This window comes from Erinaceus europaeus, chromosome 3 (assembly GCF_950295315.1).
Source record: "Erinaceus europaeus chromosome 3, mEriEur2.1, whole genome shotgun sequence".
NCBI classification, from domain to species: Eukaryota; Metazoa; Chordata; class Mammalia; order Eulipotyphla; family Erinaceidae; genus Erinaceus; species Erinaceus europaeus.
The window spans coordinates 4,284,396-4,300,480 of record NC_080164.1 but is presented as its reverse complement, the minus strand read 5'-3'; positions in this window follow the sequence as shown (position 1 = coordinate 4,300,480).

Genomic DNA, 16,085 nt, shown 5'->3' with positions numbered 1-16,085 from the left:
TATAATCATTGAGTTATCAATTGTAGTAAACTTCTAATTTGTTACAAAGTTTTTTCATAAGTAATTGACTACAGCTATGACAAGCCTTCGCATAAAGAAGCATCTGCTCATATAGAATCCCCAGAAATCCATCTTGGACCCCTGACCTCTGACATCACCCACAATTACAGCCATCCCCAGAAACCCATGATGTGACCTGACACGATCTGGAGAACCTGATTCACAGACTCCGAAGGACAAGACTTTCCTACTGCCTTTCTCTCAACCATCGGTGTCTGCTCTTCCTGCTTCTGTTTCGCCCATCATGTTTTGGCGGTTCCAGGTCACTCTCTACAGAGAAGAAAAGTTCCAGTGGCCGTCCTCCTCCATCAAGATAGACGTGTGGCATTTATTTCCTGGCCGTTGACATTGGACTGATGCTTCTATAGAACTTACTGGACACTCCCTTTATACTGCTGGACTTTTTGAAGAATGACTGTAGCAGTTCATAGAACTTTCCGCCAGCTGACTCGGGATTTTGCAATGCCAGATCACCCCTCTAGCCCCTCGGCTTATCAGGCCCCCACTCCTCCACCCATCAGGCTCACTCTGTCTCTTGCTACTCTTACTTATCCCTCCTTCTTGTGCTAGTTCTTTTTAAAGACACTTACACACTATCATTCTGCTTTCTTCCCAACAGGTTTCTGTTCACCCCTACACTGCTATTCCCCTGACAGAGATGAAGCCTTTTACAGACATTGACCCAGTTATATATGGCCATTAAGTAAGAGGAAGATGTTGGGGAATTGTGAGGATATGGTTGAGCTTGGAAGGGCTTGAGCCTGAGGGGTGTGTCAATCCTGTTAGTCTCTCTCTCCATGGAGAGGTTGAGCAAGGAGGGACAGTAGAACCCCAAAAAAGGTGTGCCTCTTATCAGTCTCCCTGCCTCACAAAGTGCCCCACACTCCTGATACTATGGCAAAAAGTTAAAAAGAAAGGGGGAGATGTTGGGTAGTTGCCATCTCCCCCTGGCTTCTTCTTATCCATATGGCTATATAGGGATTTACTGATCCAAAGGTTTGGTCTATTTACATAAATCACTTTTACATAAAGCACTCCAGGGCATTGGTGGTTCAGTTATAGGATTCTCGCCTGTTCCGCCCCCTCCTTGTCACACTCTGATTTTCAGCAGTCACTTTTCTCTCCACCCTCTCTATATCACATCCTGTTTCCACCCTACTTGGAGAGTATAAAAACAGCTGCTCTTCTGATTAAAGACACTTGGAAATTGCTTTCCGGCTCCGAGAGTTCCAGAGTGTATCTCCTGCGGAAGTTGGTGCAGCACGCTTTCCTGATCCCTCTCCCACACAGCAGCCTAGATCAGCTCCAGTTGAGTTCTCTCCAACCCAGAGAGCACTAGCTCGGGAAGAAGTACCCTCAGGCTATCCCGGCATAGAATAATTACAATTTGGAGGTCTGAGAGTAAAAGACTTCTTCCTCTCTGCCCTCACTTTTACCTATAACTTAAAAAATAAGAATGTTAAAAAAACAATAAAGCTGTGCCAAACCATCTTAAGATATTTGGGAAGTAGAGAAAAATAATCTCAAATAATGCTATTTCAGGAATGAGCACCAAAATCTTGTTCTATATCCCCTCCAGCTTGTCTCGGATATTAAATAATCATGGTCAAACTCTTAGGCATTTATTCAGAAAACTTGGAAACACTAACTCAAAGGTATACATGAATGATCCCGATGGTCAAAGCCAATGATTCCCAGTTGTCAACTAAGCAGACAACCCAAAGGCCCGTCAACAGATGACTGGAGAAAGAGGTTATGGGACATACACTCAGCAATTTCAAAAGGCAATATTGTGACCCAGGAGGTGGCACAGCAGATAAAGTTTTGGACTCTCAGGCATGAGGTCTCGAGTTCAGTCCCCAGCAACACAGGCACCAGGGTAATGTCTGTCAATTTCCTCTTTTCTCTCATTAATAAATCTCTAAGGTCAGTTTAAAAATAAGAAAATATTGTGTCCTTCAGGACAAAATGGGTAGAACTAGAGGTGATCAGGCTTAGTGAAGTAAGCAGGTAAGAGACAACTATACCAGATGGTCTTTCAGAGAACTGAAACGTGGGAGCCTGCACAGAAGAGAAACACCTTGTAAGGCCTCAGGGAAACAACGGTGTTTATACTTGGTGGGGGGAGGTAGGGGCACAGAGTGGTGTGGGCCTATACCCCTATGATTTTAGAGTCTTAAAAATCACTGTTAAATCACTAATAAACATAACACATTCAGGAAAGAATAGTCATGGCTAAAACTGTACTGTTTATGTCCTAGTACCATATCTTGTGTTTTCACTTAACAATAAGGACCTTGGGACCACAGTGGGTTAAGTGCACATGGCACAAAGCCCAAAGACCAGCGTAAAGATCCTGGTTCGAGCCCCTGGCTCCCCACCTGCAGGGGAGTCGCTTTACAGGTGGTGAAGCAGGTCTGCAGATGTCTCTCTTTCTCTCCCCCTCTCTGTCTTCCCCTCCCCTCTCCATTCCTCTCTGTCCTATCTAACAACAATGACATTAATAACTACAACAACAAGCAACAAGGGCAACAAAAGGAAAAATAAATAAAAATTTAAAAAATTTGTAAAAAAAACCTTGGCATAAGGATCCCTGTTTGAACCCCGGCTCCCCACCTGCAGGGGAGTAGCTTCACAGGCAGTGAAGCAGGTCTACAGGTGTCTATCTTTCTCTCCTCCTATCTTCCCCTCCTCTCTCCATTTCTCTCTGTCCTATCCAACAATGACAACAACAATAATAACTACAACAATAAAACAACAAGGGCAATAAAAGGGAATAAATAAATAAAATAAATATTTAAAAAAAAATTGTAAAAAAACCAATAAGGATCTTTTGCAACTCTCTGTAAATCCATTCAGGATGGCGTACTGGGGGGATGCTGCGGACCCTGGGCGGACAGGCTTCCGTGAGGAAGGACGGACTCTCTGCGCTAGAATGCCAAAGTCTTGGCATTCATCCTCATTTTTATTTTTGGTGCAGAGAGCATCCTGCAGCTCACAGAGTGGCTTCAATGAAGGCCGCTGATGACTGCATTGTGAGCCTGAGAGGCAGAGTCAGGACTCAGCTGTGGGCATGCTCACAGCAGGAAGGACTCCTAATCACTTCTTCTGTCTTCCTCTCTATTTGACCAGCTGGTGAATGGGGGAGCAATGTTGTGTCTTTATAAAGCTACTTGGGTTTGGAAAAACCTGCTGTTGAGGTCTGTGTTTCTGAACCAAGTTGATTTGTTTCTTTTCTTTTCTTTCCTTTTTTTTTTTTTTCTGAGCAAAGATTTTGAGGGAAAGTCATTTGGTGAAACCAAAATAACTGAACAGGTCATACACTGTTCTCTCAACTGTTGCTCTAAACTGGCCTCTTGTTACTCTGAGACCAGGGGGCCTCAGTCCAGATCTGAGGGGGGGGGGCCTCCCTGAGCAGGTACAAATGGCAACCCTGCGGAGCCGCAGGTATTGAACATGCTTCCACAGGGCTCCTGGGGTCTGGCCAGAGAGCCGGGCTGATCACCTGCTCTCTCTCCAGGACAGGCTCCTGGGAGAATCTCAACAAGGCCACCGCTGCGACTTGTCTGTTCTCTGATTGTTTAAGGATGGAGAACCGTGGATGGAAGGACCAGAGCTGAGCCAGAGCTGAGTAGTGGCTTGGTTATCTCTCTACCTACCATCTATCTATCTATCCATTATCTATCTGCCTACCTTTCTTTCTTTTCTTCTCCTTCTCTGTGTTTCTCTTTTAGATAAATAAATAATCAAAACACATATTAAGATGAGAGAAAGTATCCTTCCACATGAAAGGGACTTGGCAACACAACTGTCCTGGAAGAAGGTTCTTCTTATGGAAAGACCAGACATCCACGGGGGTACTATGCCTCCCTGTCAGGGCCTGGAGATGTTGGTCGAGGTTCTGTTGGCTTGTCAGAAAAGTCATGACACATTTTTGGCATAGAAAAACACGGAACAAGGAGTCGGGTGGTAGTGCAGCGGGTTAAGCGCACGTGGCATAAAGCGCAAGGACTGACATAAGGATCCCGGTTCGAGCCCCCGGCTTCCCACCTGCAGGGGGGTCGCTTCACAGGTGGTGAAGCAGGTCTGTGGGTGTCTGTCTTTCTCTCCCCCTATGTCTACCCCTCCTCTCTCCATTTCTCTCTGTCCTATCCAAGAAAGATGGCATCAATAATAGTTACAACAATAAAAAAAAATAACCACAGGGCGGAGGGTAGATAGCATAATGGTTATGCAAACAGACTCTCATGCCTGAGGCTCCAAAGTTCCAGGTTCAATCGCCCGCACCACCATAAGCCAGAGCTGAACAGTGATCTGGTTAAAAAAAAAAAATTTTAAAAAGTAACTAGAACAATAAAAAATAACAATGGAAACAAAAGAGAATAAATAAATAAATCTTAACAAAGTAAAAGAGAGAAAAACATGGAACAATATGGCAGGACTTCTCCGATAGCCCGATGTGACATGGAGGGAAGGGGCCCTTACTTGGACTTGTCTTCAGTGTGAGGATGAAATCAGACATGGCCTCACTCGTGTCTGGAGAGAGGCAGGCTATATTTGGAACTGACCAAAGGGAGAACAGTAGCACAAAGCGTCTCAAGTCCATTCTACTGGGGAGAAGGAGGAGAGGTGTTTCTGAGGGCCAAGGAAGGAAAAGGAAGCAGAAAGAGAACTCCATGAAACTGAGCTGTAAGCAGTCACTGTGAGTGTCAACCCATGAGGAAGAGACAACTCTAGTTACATCTGACCTTAAAGGAGACCTATCCAGGCTGGGGAGACAGCATCACAGTTCTGCAAAACAACTTTATGCCCGAGGCCTTGAGGTCCCAGGTTCAATTCCCAGCACCACCATCAGCCAGAACTGAGCAGTATGTTGGTATCTTTCTATCTATCATTGATCTATTTTCCTTTCTTTCTTTCTTTTTTTCCTCCTTCCTTCCTTCTTTCCTTCCTTCCTTCTTTCCTTATTTCCTTCCTTCCTTCCTTTTAGGGGTATATCTCTCCCTCTCCAGCAGGGTGGTCTCCAGGGGAAAGGTAACGGGCTGGTTCTTTCTCACTCACGACAGGGGTGACACGAAGTAAAAGACACCAGGGGACTCTTAGCATGTCTAGAATCTGAGTCCTAGAATCCCAGAATCCGTTTATTAGCAAAGTGGACATGGGTTAAATAGAAAAGCAATGAAGTTAATTATTGTTGAAATATGACAGAAATTACAGGTTTCTTAACGGTCAGCATGCCCCTAAGGTAGGGGGCTGGTATGACAGGAATTGATGAGATATGGCCGGTGCGCCGCTATGTTCCATCACTGGGGAGCCAGAGACGACCCGAACTGCCCCTGCGGCTACAGACAGACTATGACCCACAGAGTCAACGACTGCCACCTCTCCAGATTCAAAGGAGGTCTCGAAACTTGACATCAGGCTCAACCTGACGCTGTTGACTGGCTACGGAAGAAGGGCAAACGCTAGAAGAAGAAGATGAGATACAAGACAGTTATTCTCCATGACACAAGCAACTTAATTATCCAAAGGTATCTGAGAGAAGCATAGGGGTTAAACCCGTAGGGTGAGACAGAGAGAAGATGGATATCAAAAGGCCATATAGTTTGGCATTTCTCTTGTCTGGGGTCTGAGGTGTGTGATGAAGTGTGTGATAAGGTGTGTTCTTCTGTGATCAGAAGGTGACTTTGAATGAGTGAATCTGCGGCCATGTGGCCTGCAGTGAATGGAGGGAAGTACTGGGGTATCTGTGGGCCTGAGAGTCAAGAAGGAAAGAACCAAGTCTGAGTTTCCCCCTTTGCTCACCTCAGTTGAGAGAGACTCACCAAGAGGTTATCTTCTCAGACCTCCATCCAAAGATGGGGGGTGGTTCTCCCTAAGCTCTGTCAGGCTTACACATGGTCCCAACACTTCCTTCCTTCCTTCCTTCCTTCCTTCCTTCCTTCCTTCCTTCCTTCCTTCCTTCCTCTTTCTCTCTTTATGTTATTCTCTTAAATAAATAAGTAAAAAATAAATTATTGAAATAAGAGGTCTTTATCCACATGACAGAGACTTGGTAACGTGAACTGTCCTGGAAGAAGGTTTTCCTCAGTACCGTGGGGGCACCCCGTGCCTCACCCCCAGGCAGCAGGGGAGGCAGTGGGGAAGGGTCTGGGCATGAGAGGCAGCAAGGCCACGGCTCCCTGAGACTGAGGCACGGCTGGAGAAGGGCGTGGATGCAGACTGCTGTCTGTTCCACTCAGATCAGGCCAGGAGACGACAGCTTTCAAAACCAATCTTTGAAATATGCTCATTATGGGAGAGCTTGACCATATGGAAAAGTTAAAAAAAAACAAACTCATTCTCCTTCTAAAACCAGCAACAACTATAAACACAGACCATTCTCTTTGTGCCCGCCCCACAGTCTGATTTTGAAAACCTAGTTGGAGTTATATTGAAGATGGCTTTGCAGTTTACAGTTTTTTCCTAGAGTAGCATACATTTTTTTTTAACTTTCCTAAAACCCTTTGTGAAAATAGTTTTAATGGCTTTGAAATACCCAGTAAAAGGCAAGTGCTATGCATTAGCTGAGATCTGTGGGGGGGGGGGAAAGAAACCAGTAGGGAAGTTGGAGAAATGAAGACCCCCTCTCTTCAAGGGTCAGGCGGAGGGTGGAGGGGCAGCCCAGGGGTTGGTAAAGGTCTTCCAGACAGGGAGGGAGTTCACTTTTAACGCTATTGCTGAAGGGGAGACGGTGAAAGCTTAGGAGCGAGGGAGGGCCTGTGGTCAAAGTCAGCCAAGACACAGGGGTGAAAGGGCCTGAGGGAGAGACCTGGACATGTCTTCCTCTGTCTCTGCGTCCTGTGACATGCTGGGCAGGGCTGTGTTTCCCCCAGGGTCTCATCACTTGGCTCGCCACCACGCCATCCCCCCACTCTAGAACAACTGGTTCAGGGCATGTGCTCAGGAACCCAGAGTCGGGACAGCCAGTAATATCTCAGATTTGTTGGAGAAAAGCAAGATGCAGAGCAAGGTGTCTGGAATGCTTTATTTTAATAACGGCCGACAAGACACACACACCTGCTGTATGTGACTCACGGATATGCAGGAACATGAGGAAGACCCCCTGGCAGGCTGTTTCCACTGGTGACCCCCCGGAAGGAGCTGCTTGAGAGAAAGGTTATTTCTTCTTTCTTCCCCCAGGGTTACCACTGGGGCTCAGTGTCTGCATTACAAAGGCACTGCTCCTGGCGGTCATTTTTTCCCATTTTTTACGACAGAGAGAACTTGAGAGAAGAGGGGAAGACAGAGAGGGAGAAAGAAAGAGGGACACCTGCAGACCTGCTTCACAGCCTGTGAAGCGACTCCCCTGCAGGTGCGGAGCCGGGGGGGGGGGGGGGCTCCAACCAGGATCTTTGCGTGGGTCCTTGTGCTTTGTACTATGTGCACTTAATGCGGGTGAGCCACCACCTGCCCCCCGGAAGGAAAGGTTATGTCTTACTGTTGAATTGGTCATTAATTTTTTAAAAATTATTGCCAAAAGGATTATTGTTGGGACTTGGTGCTGGCACTAGAAATCCATGGCTCCTGGTGGCCATTTTTTCCTTTTTTTTTTTTTTTCTAGATAGGACAGAGAGAAATTGAGAAAGGATGGGGAATAGTAAGGGAGAGTAAAAGAGAGACACCTGCAGGCCTGCTTCACTACTCGTGAAGTAACTTCCCTGCAGGTGGGGAACAGGGCTTGAACCTGGGTCCTTTCACAAGGTGATATGTGTGTCGTTTAACCAGGTGCACCACTGTCTGGCCCCCATCATTATTTTTTTAATTTAAAAATATTTATTTATTTATTTCCTTTTGTTGTTTTATTGTTGTGGTTATTATTGATGACATTGTTGTTAGATAGGACAGAGAGAAATGGAGAGAGGAGGGGAAGACAGAGAGGGGGAGAGAAAGACAGACACCTGCAGACCTGCTTCACCACCTGTGAAGCGACTTCCCTGCAGCTGGGGAGCCAGGGGCTTGAACCAAGATCCTTATGCCAGTCCTTGCGCTTTGCGCCACCTGCACTTAACCCACTGCACTATGGCCCGACTCCCTTAAATTTTTTTTTTTTTTAAGAAATTAAGTACATTACTTTGATAACTTTGAAGAAGGAATGTAAGTACACTGACTAAAGCTATGATAGGGAAAAAATAAAGCAAAGTTTCTTGCTTTTTATTTTTTTCATGTATTCAAGTATTTCATGAGGTGTCTTTTTGCCTGGTCTTGATTTTTCTGAAAATTTCCCAGAGGCCATAATCAGTGTTGGGAGTTCACGGACTTTCTTGCTCCATCTTTCAGATTAATGTTGACAAGAACAGCTGCTAAAAAAAAACCAGGGGCCCACATCAGCTCAGGGCACTTGGCACACTGTCTCTGGGCACCTGCCTCCCCAGATTCTGAGCTCACAGAGTTCGCTGAACTTAACGGAGAGCCTTGGCATTGCTTCTATGCCAAACATTCTGATCCATGCAGGCTCTTAATAAGAAAATTGATTTGGCCTCAGGCTTAATCTTTATGGTGCTTTTTTTTTTCCAAGACAGCAAGTTCATGGCTTGGCAATATCTGATTTAGATGTTTTGAAAATATATTCGCCAACAGGGCTTAATTAAAATGGGTTGCGCCGACATGGGGCCGTTTTACAATTTCCATAACAAACACTATTATTACCACAAGAGCAATGTTTTTTTTTGTTGTTGTTGTTCTGTTGATGTCTTTTATGGTGATGTCATAAAATGAAGACAATGGCTTCTCGTTATGAGGCAGTTGGAGGGGAAGATGCATTGTGATGACCAGAGAGGGGGATATGTTCTTTCCAAACAGTTACCTTAATGGCCATCGAGGTCTGGACTGGCGTGAGTGAGGAGACAGGGCACCGGGCAGTTTTATGGGCCTTACAGTGTAGTTTTGCTTCCTTCTGTGTGTTTAAAAAAGACCAATCAGATGTGGGGCTCACTCCAAACATGGGCTCTGCAGGATAGCATCTCCCTGACACTGTGTTGGTATGCTTCTAAAAACCCCTTCTGTTTCATTTGGTTTAATCCCCCCTGCATTCTATTTACATAACACTGTATTCTATTTACATAACCTCTGTTAACAAGCACCACCCTCCCTCCAGGGCATTGGTGGTTCAGTGGTAGAATTCTCACCTGCTCCGCCCCCTCTTCTTGTCACACCCTGATTTTCACCAGTCACTTTTCTCTCCACCCTCTCTATGTCACATCCTGTTCCCACCCTACTGGGCTAGTATATTTATAAGGACAAGATTGTTTGTAGTTTTTAGTTGAGTTTAGCTTAGCTTGGTCCTGCATGAATAAAGAGATACTGCGTACAACCCAGCCATGAGTCCCTGGTCGTCTGTTACCTGCCCGTGAAGCCAGCCCGGTGAAAACAACAACACTGCTGCTCAGAATGACCAAAATTCACCCTCTCTGCACTCAGGGGGAAGACAGTGCCACACTGAAAGGAGACCCATCATTACTAAATAGCAGCACTTTCCCCTCTCTCTCTCTCTCTCCCTCTCTCTCCCTCTCTCTCTCTCTCTCTCTCTCTCTTTCGCCTTATTGCTGGGGCTCTGTACTCTACGACTCCTCTGCTCTTGGTGGTGAGCACCATGGTATGCAAACTAGATGTTCTGACACACATATATACTGTGAAATGATGGCTGTAGTCAAGCTATTTGTGTCTCCGTTGCCTGCTGTTGGTGAATAGTGTTTGTGATCTGTGTGTGTGCGTGTGTGCGTGCGTGCGTGTGTATGTGTGTGTGTGCTGAGAACACTTAGGATCATCATGTCAGCACACATCCAGTGTGTAATGCAGCATCACCAGCAGTAGTCAGTCACCTATTGCTGGGCACCAGGCCCCTAAGATCCTCACAGCACATTGCTGAAGCCTTATTCCCTTTGCCAAGTGTCTTTGCATTGCCTTCTCCCCCAGTCAGTCCCTGTGGTGAAATACTCAGCAGTGTTTGACTTTCACAACATAATATATGCAGTCTCTCGTATTGGACATTAAAAAAAAATCTTACGAGTGACTTAGTATTGATTTACAAAATTAGAAGATTACAGGGGCATAATTCTGCACCATTCCCACCTCCAGAGCTCTGTGTTCCCAGTCCCTCCATTGGAAGCTATAGCAGTTCTCCCAAGGCTGCAGATATGGGCTGACTATTATTTCTACAACTCTCTGTCTATATTTGTCTAGATTTGCCCATTTTTTCCCTATGGCCTAATCTCCTCTTCCTCTCCAAGTCACACCTAAACCTGTTACTACATCCAAATGTCCTTCCCTTTTCCCTCTTCTCTCTCTGGATCCTGATGGAGTTGGAGTTCAGAGCCCTCTGGTCATCTTCCCCCTGTCATTTCTCCTCCACTGGGAGTCTGGATCAAGATTCCTTATGGGGTGCAGAAGATGGGAGTTCATTGAAGTGTGCTGGTCTCTTGCCCTTATCCAGCTTTTGTAGTCCTTACTTCATCTGACAAGGTTAGCCTTGGAGTGACGGAGGGAAGTGAAACAGGAAGGAGGTAAGGAGGGTGCCTAGGTCTAAGTAGAAACTATTTGATTAAGTGCTTCACAATGTCTTTCTTAGGCCTTTCTACTTGCTTGCTGCATTTACTGAGTCCGTGCAGACTACTGCACACTTTTACTTTAAGATGTATATTTCCCCCTAACTTATGGATACATGTGCACACGTGCTCTGTCTCTGGGCCCTGGTCTACATCTAGATTCTGTAACTTTGATAGAAAGTGCACCACCCAAAATGGAATTAAGGAGTCCTGTGAGGTAGGAAAAGTCTCACCAGAGTAATGGAACTGAAGGGTTGACTTCTCAGGCCTGGCATCTCTGGACACCATCCAAAGTGAAACAGACATGGTTATTTCTTAATTGACATGGAAATAATGGGAGTGGGGAGCTTCTCCTCTGGGGATCTGGTGGATCACAGCCAGGTATTTGGACAGAGGAAAAAGAAGCAACACAAAGGCCATTAGCAGTACAGTAGTGCTTTTTTTTTTCTTTTCTTTTTGCCTCCAGGTTTATTGTGGGGGTTTGCTGCTGGCACTACAAATCCACTGCTCCAGGAAGCCATTTTTTTCTGTTTTATTGAAAGGGACAGAGAGAAATTGAGAGGGGAGAGGGAAATAGAGGAAGAGAAAAGAAAGACAGACACTTGAAGACCTGTTTCACCACTCATGAATCGTCTCCTTTGCAGGTGTGGACTGGAGGCTTAAACCTGGGTCCTGGCGTTTGGTGACATGTGTGCATAACTGGGTTCGCCACCACCTGGCCCACAGCAGTAATTTTTTTTTTTTACCCAAAGCAGAGGATTTAAATGGCGTTGTTGTCAAATGGCCTCATGGCTTTGAGTTACTCAAACACACAGTGATGTGTTTCACCCTGATTCTGAAAAGTATCTAGAGTCTTTGTGTGATGCACAAGCCATCCAATCATTGCTGTTAGGAATCCAGGGAGTGAAAGTCAGATAAGAAGGTCTCCTTACGTCTCTGTCTAGCACGTGCTGACCAGCATGCTGTAGCTGTGTCTTTGACGTTCCTGTTATACATTGGCACAAACTTTCTGGGAAGCAAAGCGGCAGTCCATTGCATTGTGTTGCAACCTTGGAATCCTCCTGGGGGAAATCATCTTCCTCTTTTAGGAATGGAGACCTAGTGTTGGGACCATGTGTAAGACTGATAGAGCTTAGGGAGAACCACCCCCATCTTTGGATGGAGGTCTGAGAAGATAACCTCTTGGTAAGTCTCTCTCAACCTAGGTGAGCATAAGGGGGGAAACTCAGACTTGGTTCTTCCCTTCTTGACTCTCAGGCCCACAGTAACTCCAATACTTCCCTCCATTAACTGCAGGCCACATGGCCACAGATTCACTTATTCAAAGTCACCTTCTGATCACAGAAGAACACACCTTATCATACACTTCATCACACACCTCAGACCCCAGACAAGAGAAATTCCAAACTATATGGCTTTTTGATATTCATCTTCTCTCTGTCTCACCCTACGGGTTTAACCCCTATGCTTCTCTCAAATACCTTTGGATAATTAAGTTGCTTGTGTCATGGAGAATAACTGTCTTGTATCTCATCAATTCCTGTCATACCAGCCCCCTACCTTAGGGGCATGCTGACCGTTAAGAAACCTGTAATTTCTGTCATATTTCAACAATAATTAACTTCATTGCTTTTCTATTTAACTTATGTCCACTTTGCTAATAAACGGACTCTAGGATTCTAGCACTCAGATTCTAGGCATGCTAAGAGTCCCCTGGTGTCTTTTACTTCGTGTCACCCCTGTCATGAGCGAGAAAGAAGCAGCCCATTACCTTTCCCCTGGAGACCACCCCGCTGGAGAGGGAGAGAGATACCCTGTAAACCTAGCACAGGTGTGATCTCACTGCTCTTCCTAGCTTCCTAGGCCACTTCTTCATGCAGATGGTAAGGCCGAGAACGAGGAGGGAGAGACACCCCTGTCTTAGGGCTGACCACAGTGCCATGGCAGAACTGTAATTTGGGTCACTTATACAGCAAACCAAAGCCCCATCTGCTGACCTCTTTCTCCTCTGGCCTTCCAGAAAGTCTTCAAACTGGTGCCCCATAAAAGGCAGGCACCAGAGAAAGGGGCTGAGGGAACGAGCCTGGGAGGTGACAGCTTTCATAAGCAAAGGAACTTGCAGGTGACAAGTGAAAGGAACTGTCTGAACTCCAGAGGCAGCATCCTACAAGTTCCCAGAGAAGTCTGAGTTCACTCATGGTTCCAGTCCATGAGTGAACTCAGATTTCTCTGGGAACAGACTATAAACGGGACTTGTTTAGAAAGTCACAGGGCCCAGCATTGCTACCTGGCTTGGCAGAGAAGCTGAATTGAGCCTGGAGCTTTGGATTCTTGGGGTGTGAGAGTCTCTTTGCATAACCACTGTATTATCTCTCCCTCACCCTGCTTTATCTCTTGGTCAGGAGTAAGGGATTAAGCTAAGAAGCCTACTTATAGTTTAAAAGTCCTCAGGCTCCCATAGCCTACAGGGAAGGAAAATAACAAAAGAGGCTTTAAAAGCCACTGTACTCCAACTCAGGGATTAAAATACTACTGAAACAACTGTCAATTTTCACAATTGTGAACCCTTTAATTACCTTACTTAGAAGTCAATTCAGGCAAGAGTGATCAGTAAATTGAAAAGTACTGAGAAAGGGACCTCATAACATACTATATAGAATGGTTAAACCAATAAGAAGAAATATTGGAGAAATGAACCAGGACAAGAGTCCAGCTAAAAGCCCCCCCAAAGGTTGAAGCACAAAATGATGAGGTCAACATCCAAACACTAGTTAAGGAAATAATCACAGGATGAGTAAAGAGTTTGAAAGAATTGTCATGAAAAATGCAGCAACAACAAATGAGAATTTGGAAGAAAAACATTAATTATCTCAAGGTTATTAGAGAGCTGAAAGCTGAAATAGCTGGGCTAAGAACACAACTAGTTGAACAAGCTAAAAGAGTATCAGAACAGGGGAACAAAATAGATGAACTCCAGCAAACAGTAGAGGGGAGAGAGAATAGAATAAACGAGGCTGAAGTCAGAATTAGCAAGATCAAGGACGAATTAGAGACAACTAAAAAAGAAGTAATAGGTCTTAAAGAGAGACTAAGTGATACTGAAAACAGCAAAAGAGACCTATGGGATGACTTCAAAAGAAATAATATAGGCATTATTGGCTTACCAAAGGAAGAAAGATAGGGAGGGGAAGAAAGCATTCTTCAGGACATAATAGCTGAGAATTTCTTTAGTCTAGACTAGACGGGCCTAGACCTTGAATAAATCTTTCTCTCCATTGTTACTGGTCATTTCTATCAGGAACAACACAATAGACCCCTTTGTGGTTCCCCATAGGACCCTGCCCTCAGCTTGGATCAACAATGGTAGAGAATGTTCCATCCTCTGAAGGGAGGCTGGACAACATAATCTACCTACCACCTAAGAAAGATGGGTCCTGATATTGGGGCAACTTGGAATGTTCCTACTCATGACCACAGAATGTGAGCTCAGATCTAGAGGGATGCAGAGGTCACATAGGCTCCTAAGCTGAATATGGGCCCCAGATCACATCAAATCGATGGGGTTTACAGTCAACAATATTTATACCCCTTCTCCATATTAGGGAGCTACTTTCTTCCTGATCCAGCTTTCTACTTTTTCCAGTCATGACATCATCTCCCCAGACAATAACTTGGATGCACTTGCATATCAGATTTCAGGCTCAGGGACAAAAACAATAAGGGAAAAAAAAACCTAGTATAGCCACAGGCCCTTTCTAATTTAACTAAAATATACCTACTAGCTATCTGCAAAATGGAGGACCCCCCCCCGACTCTTCATCTGCCCTATTCCATCCTTTAGGTCCATGATTGGCCAACAATTTGTTTGGCTTTGTATGTTAATTCTCTTGTCAACCACCAGGTTCCAGATACTAGAATGATGCCAGTCAGACTTCCCTGAACAGACAACCCCACCAATGTGTCCTGGAGCTCTACTTCCTCTGAGACCTTCCCCACTAAGGAAAGAAAGACACAGGCTGGCAGTATGGGTTGACCTGTCAACGCCCATGTTCAGTGGGGAAGCAATTACAGAAGCCAGACCTTCCACCTTCTTCATCTCACAATGACCTTGGTTCCATACTCCCAGAGGGTTAAAAAATAGGAAAGCTCTCAGGGGAGGGGATGGGATACAGAGTTGTGTAGTGGTGGAAATTGTGCAAAGCTGTACCCTTATCCTATGGTTTTGTCAATGTTTCCTTTTTATAAATAAAAAAATAATAAAAAAGACACCAAGACACATCATATTTAAAACAGAAAGGAACAAGGATAAACAAAAGATCCTGAAGGCTGCAAGAGAAAGACAAAGAATCACCTACAGAGGAAAATCCATAAGATTAGCAGCAGACTTCTCCACACAAACACTACAGGGTCAGAAGAGAATGACAAGATATCTATTGAGTGCTCAATGAGAAAGGCTTTCAGCCAAGAATACTGTATCCTGCTAGACTGTCATTCAGACTAGATAGAGGTATAAAAACCTTCTCAGACAAGCAACAGTGGAAAGAATCCACTATCACCATGCCTTCCCTGAAAGAAGTTCTGAAAGTTCTGCTATAAACAGTCAGACCACCATAAATATGCCATATATCAGAACACTCTATAAATCGACAAGAATAGCGTTAAAATTTCTTCAATCTTTGATATCAGTAAATTTCAATAGCCATAATTTACCTATTAAAAGGCACAGAGTAGGAAGATGGATGAGAAAGCACAACCCAACAATATGCTGTCTACAGGAAACCCACCTAACTCAACAAGACAAACACAGACTTAAAGTGAAAGATTGGGAAACTATCATACAAGCCAATGTCCCACAAAAAAGGGCAGGAACAGCTATTCTCATATCTGACATGCTAGACTTTAAAATAAATAAAATTAAAAAAGATAGGGATGGACTTTACTTAATGCTCAGAGTATCAGTCAATCAAGAGGACTTAACAATTATTAACATCTCTGTACCCAATGAGAAGCCATCTAAATACATCAAACATCTATTGAAAGAGCTACAGCAATATTTTAAAAGCAACACCCCACTCTCTCAACTTGACAGATTATCCAGGCAGAAAATCAATAAAGAAATGATGGAGCTAAATGAAGAGATAGATAAACTTGAACTACTGGACATTTTCAGAGTCATTCATCCCAAGAAACTGGAATACACATTCTACTCAAGTCCATATGGGTCATTCTCAAGGATAGACCATATGATAGGCCACAAAGACTGCACAAGCAAATTCAAGAGCATTGAAATCATCTTCTCAGACCAAAGTGGAATTAAGCTAACACTTAACAATCAACAAAAGATTAGTAATAGTCCCAAAATGTGTAAGCTCAACAGTACACTACTTAACTAGAGGTTGTGGGGTCAAAGGAACCCTCTTGCACTGTCGGTGGGAATGTAAA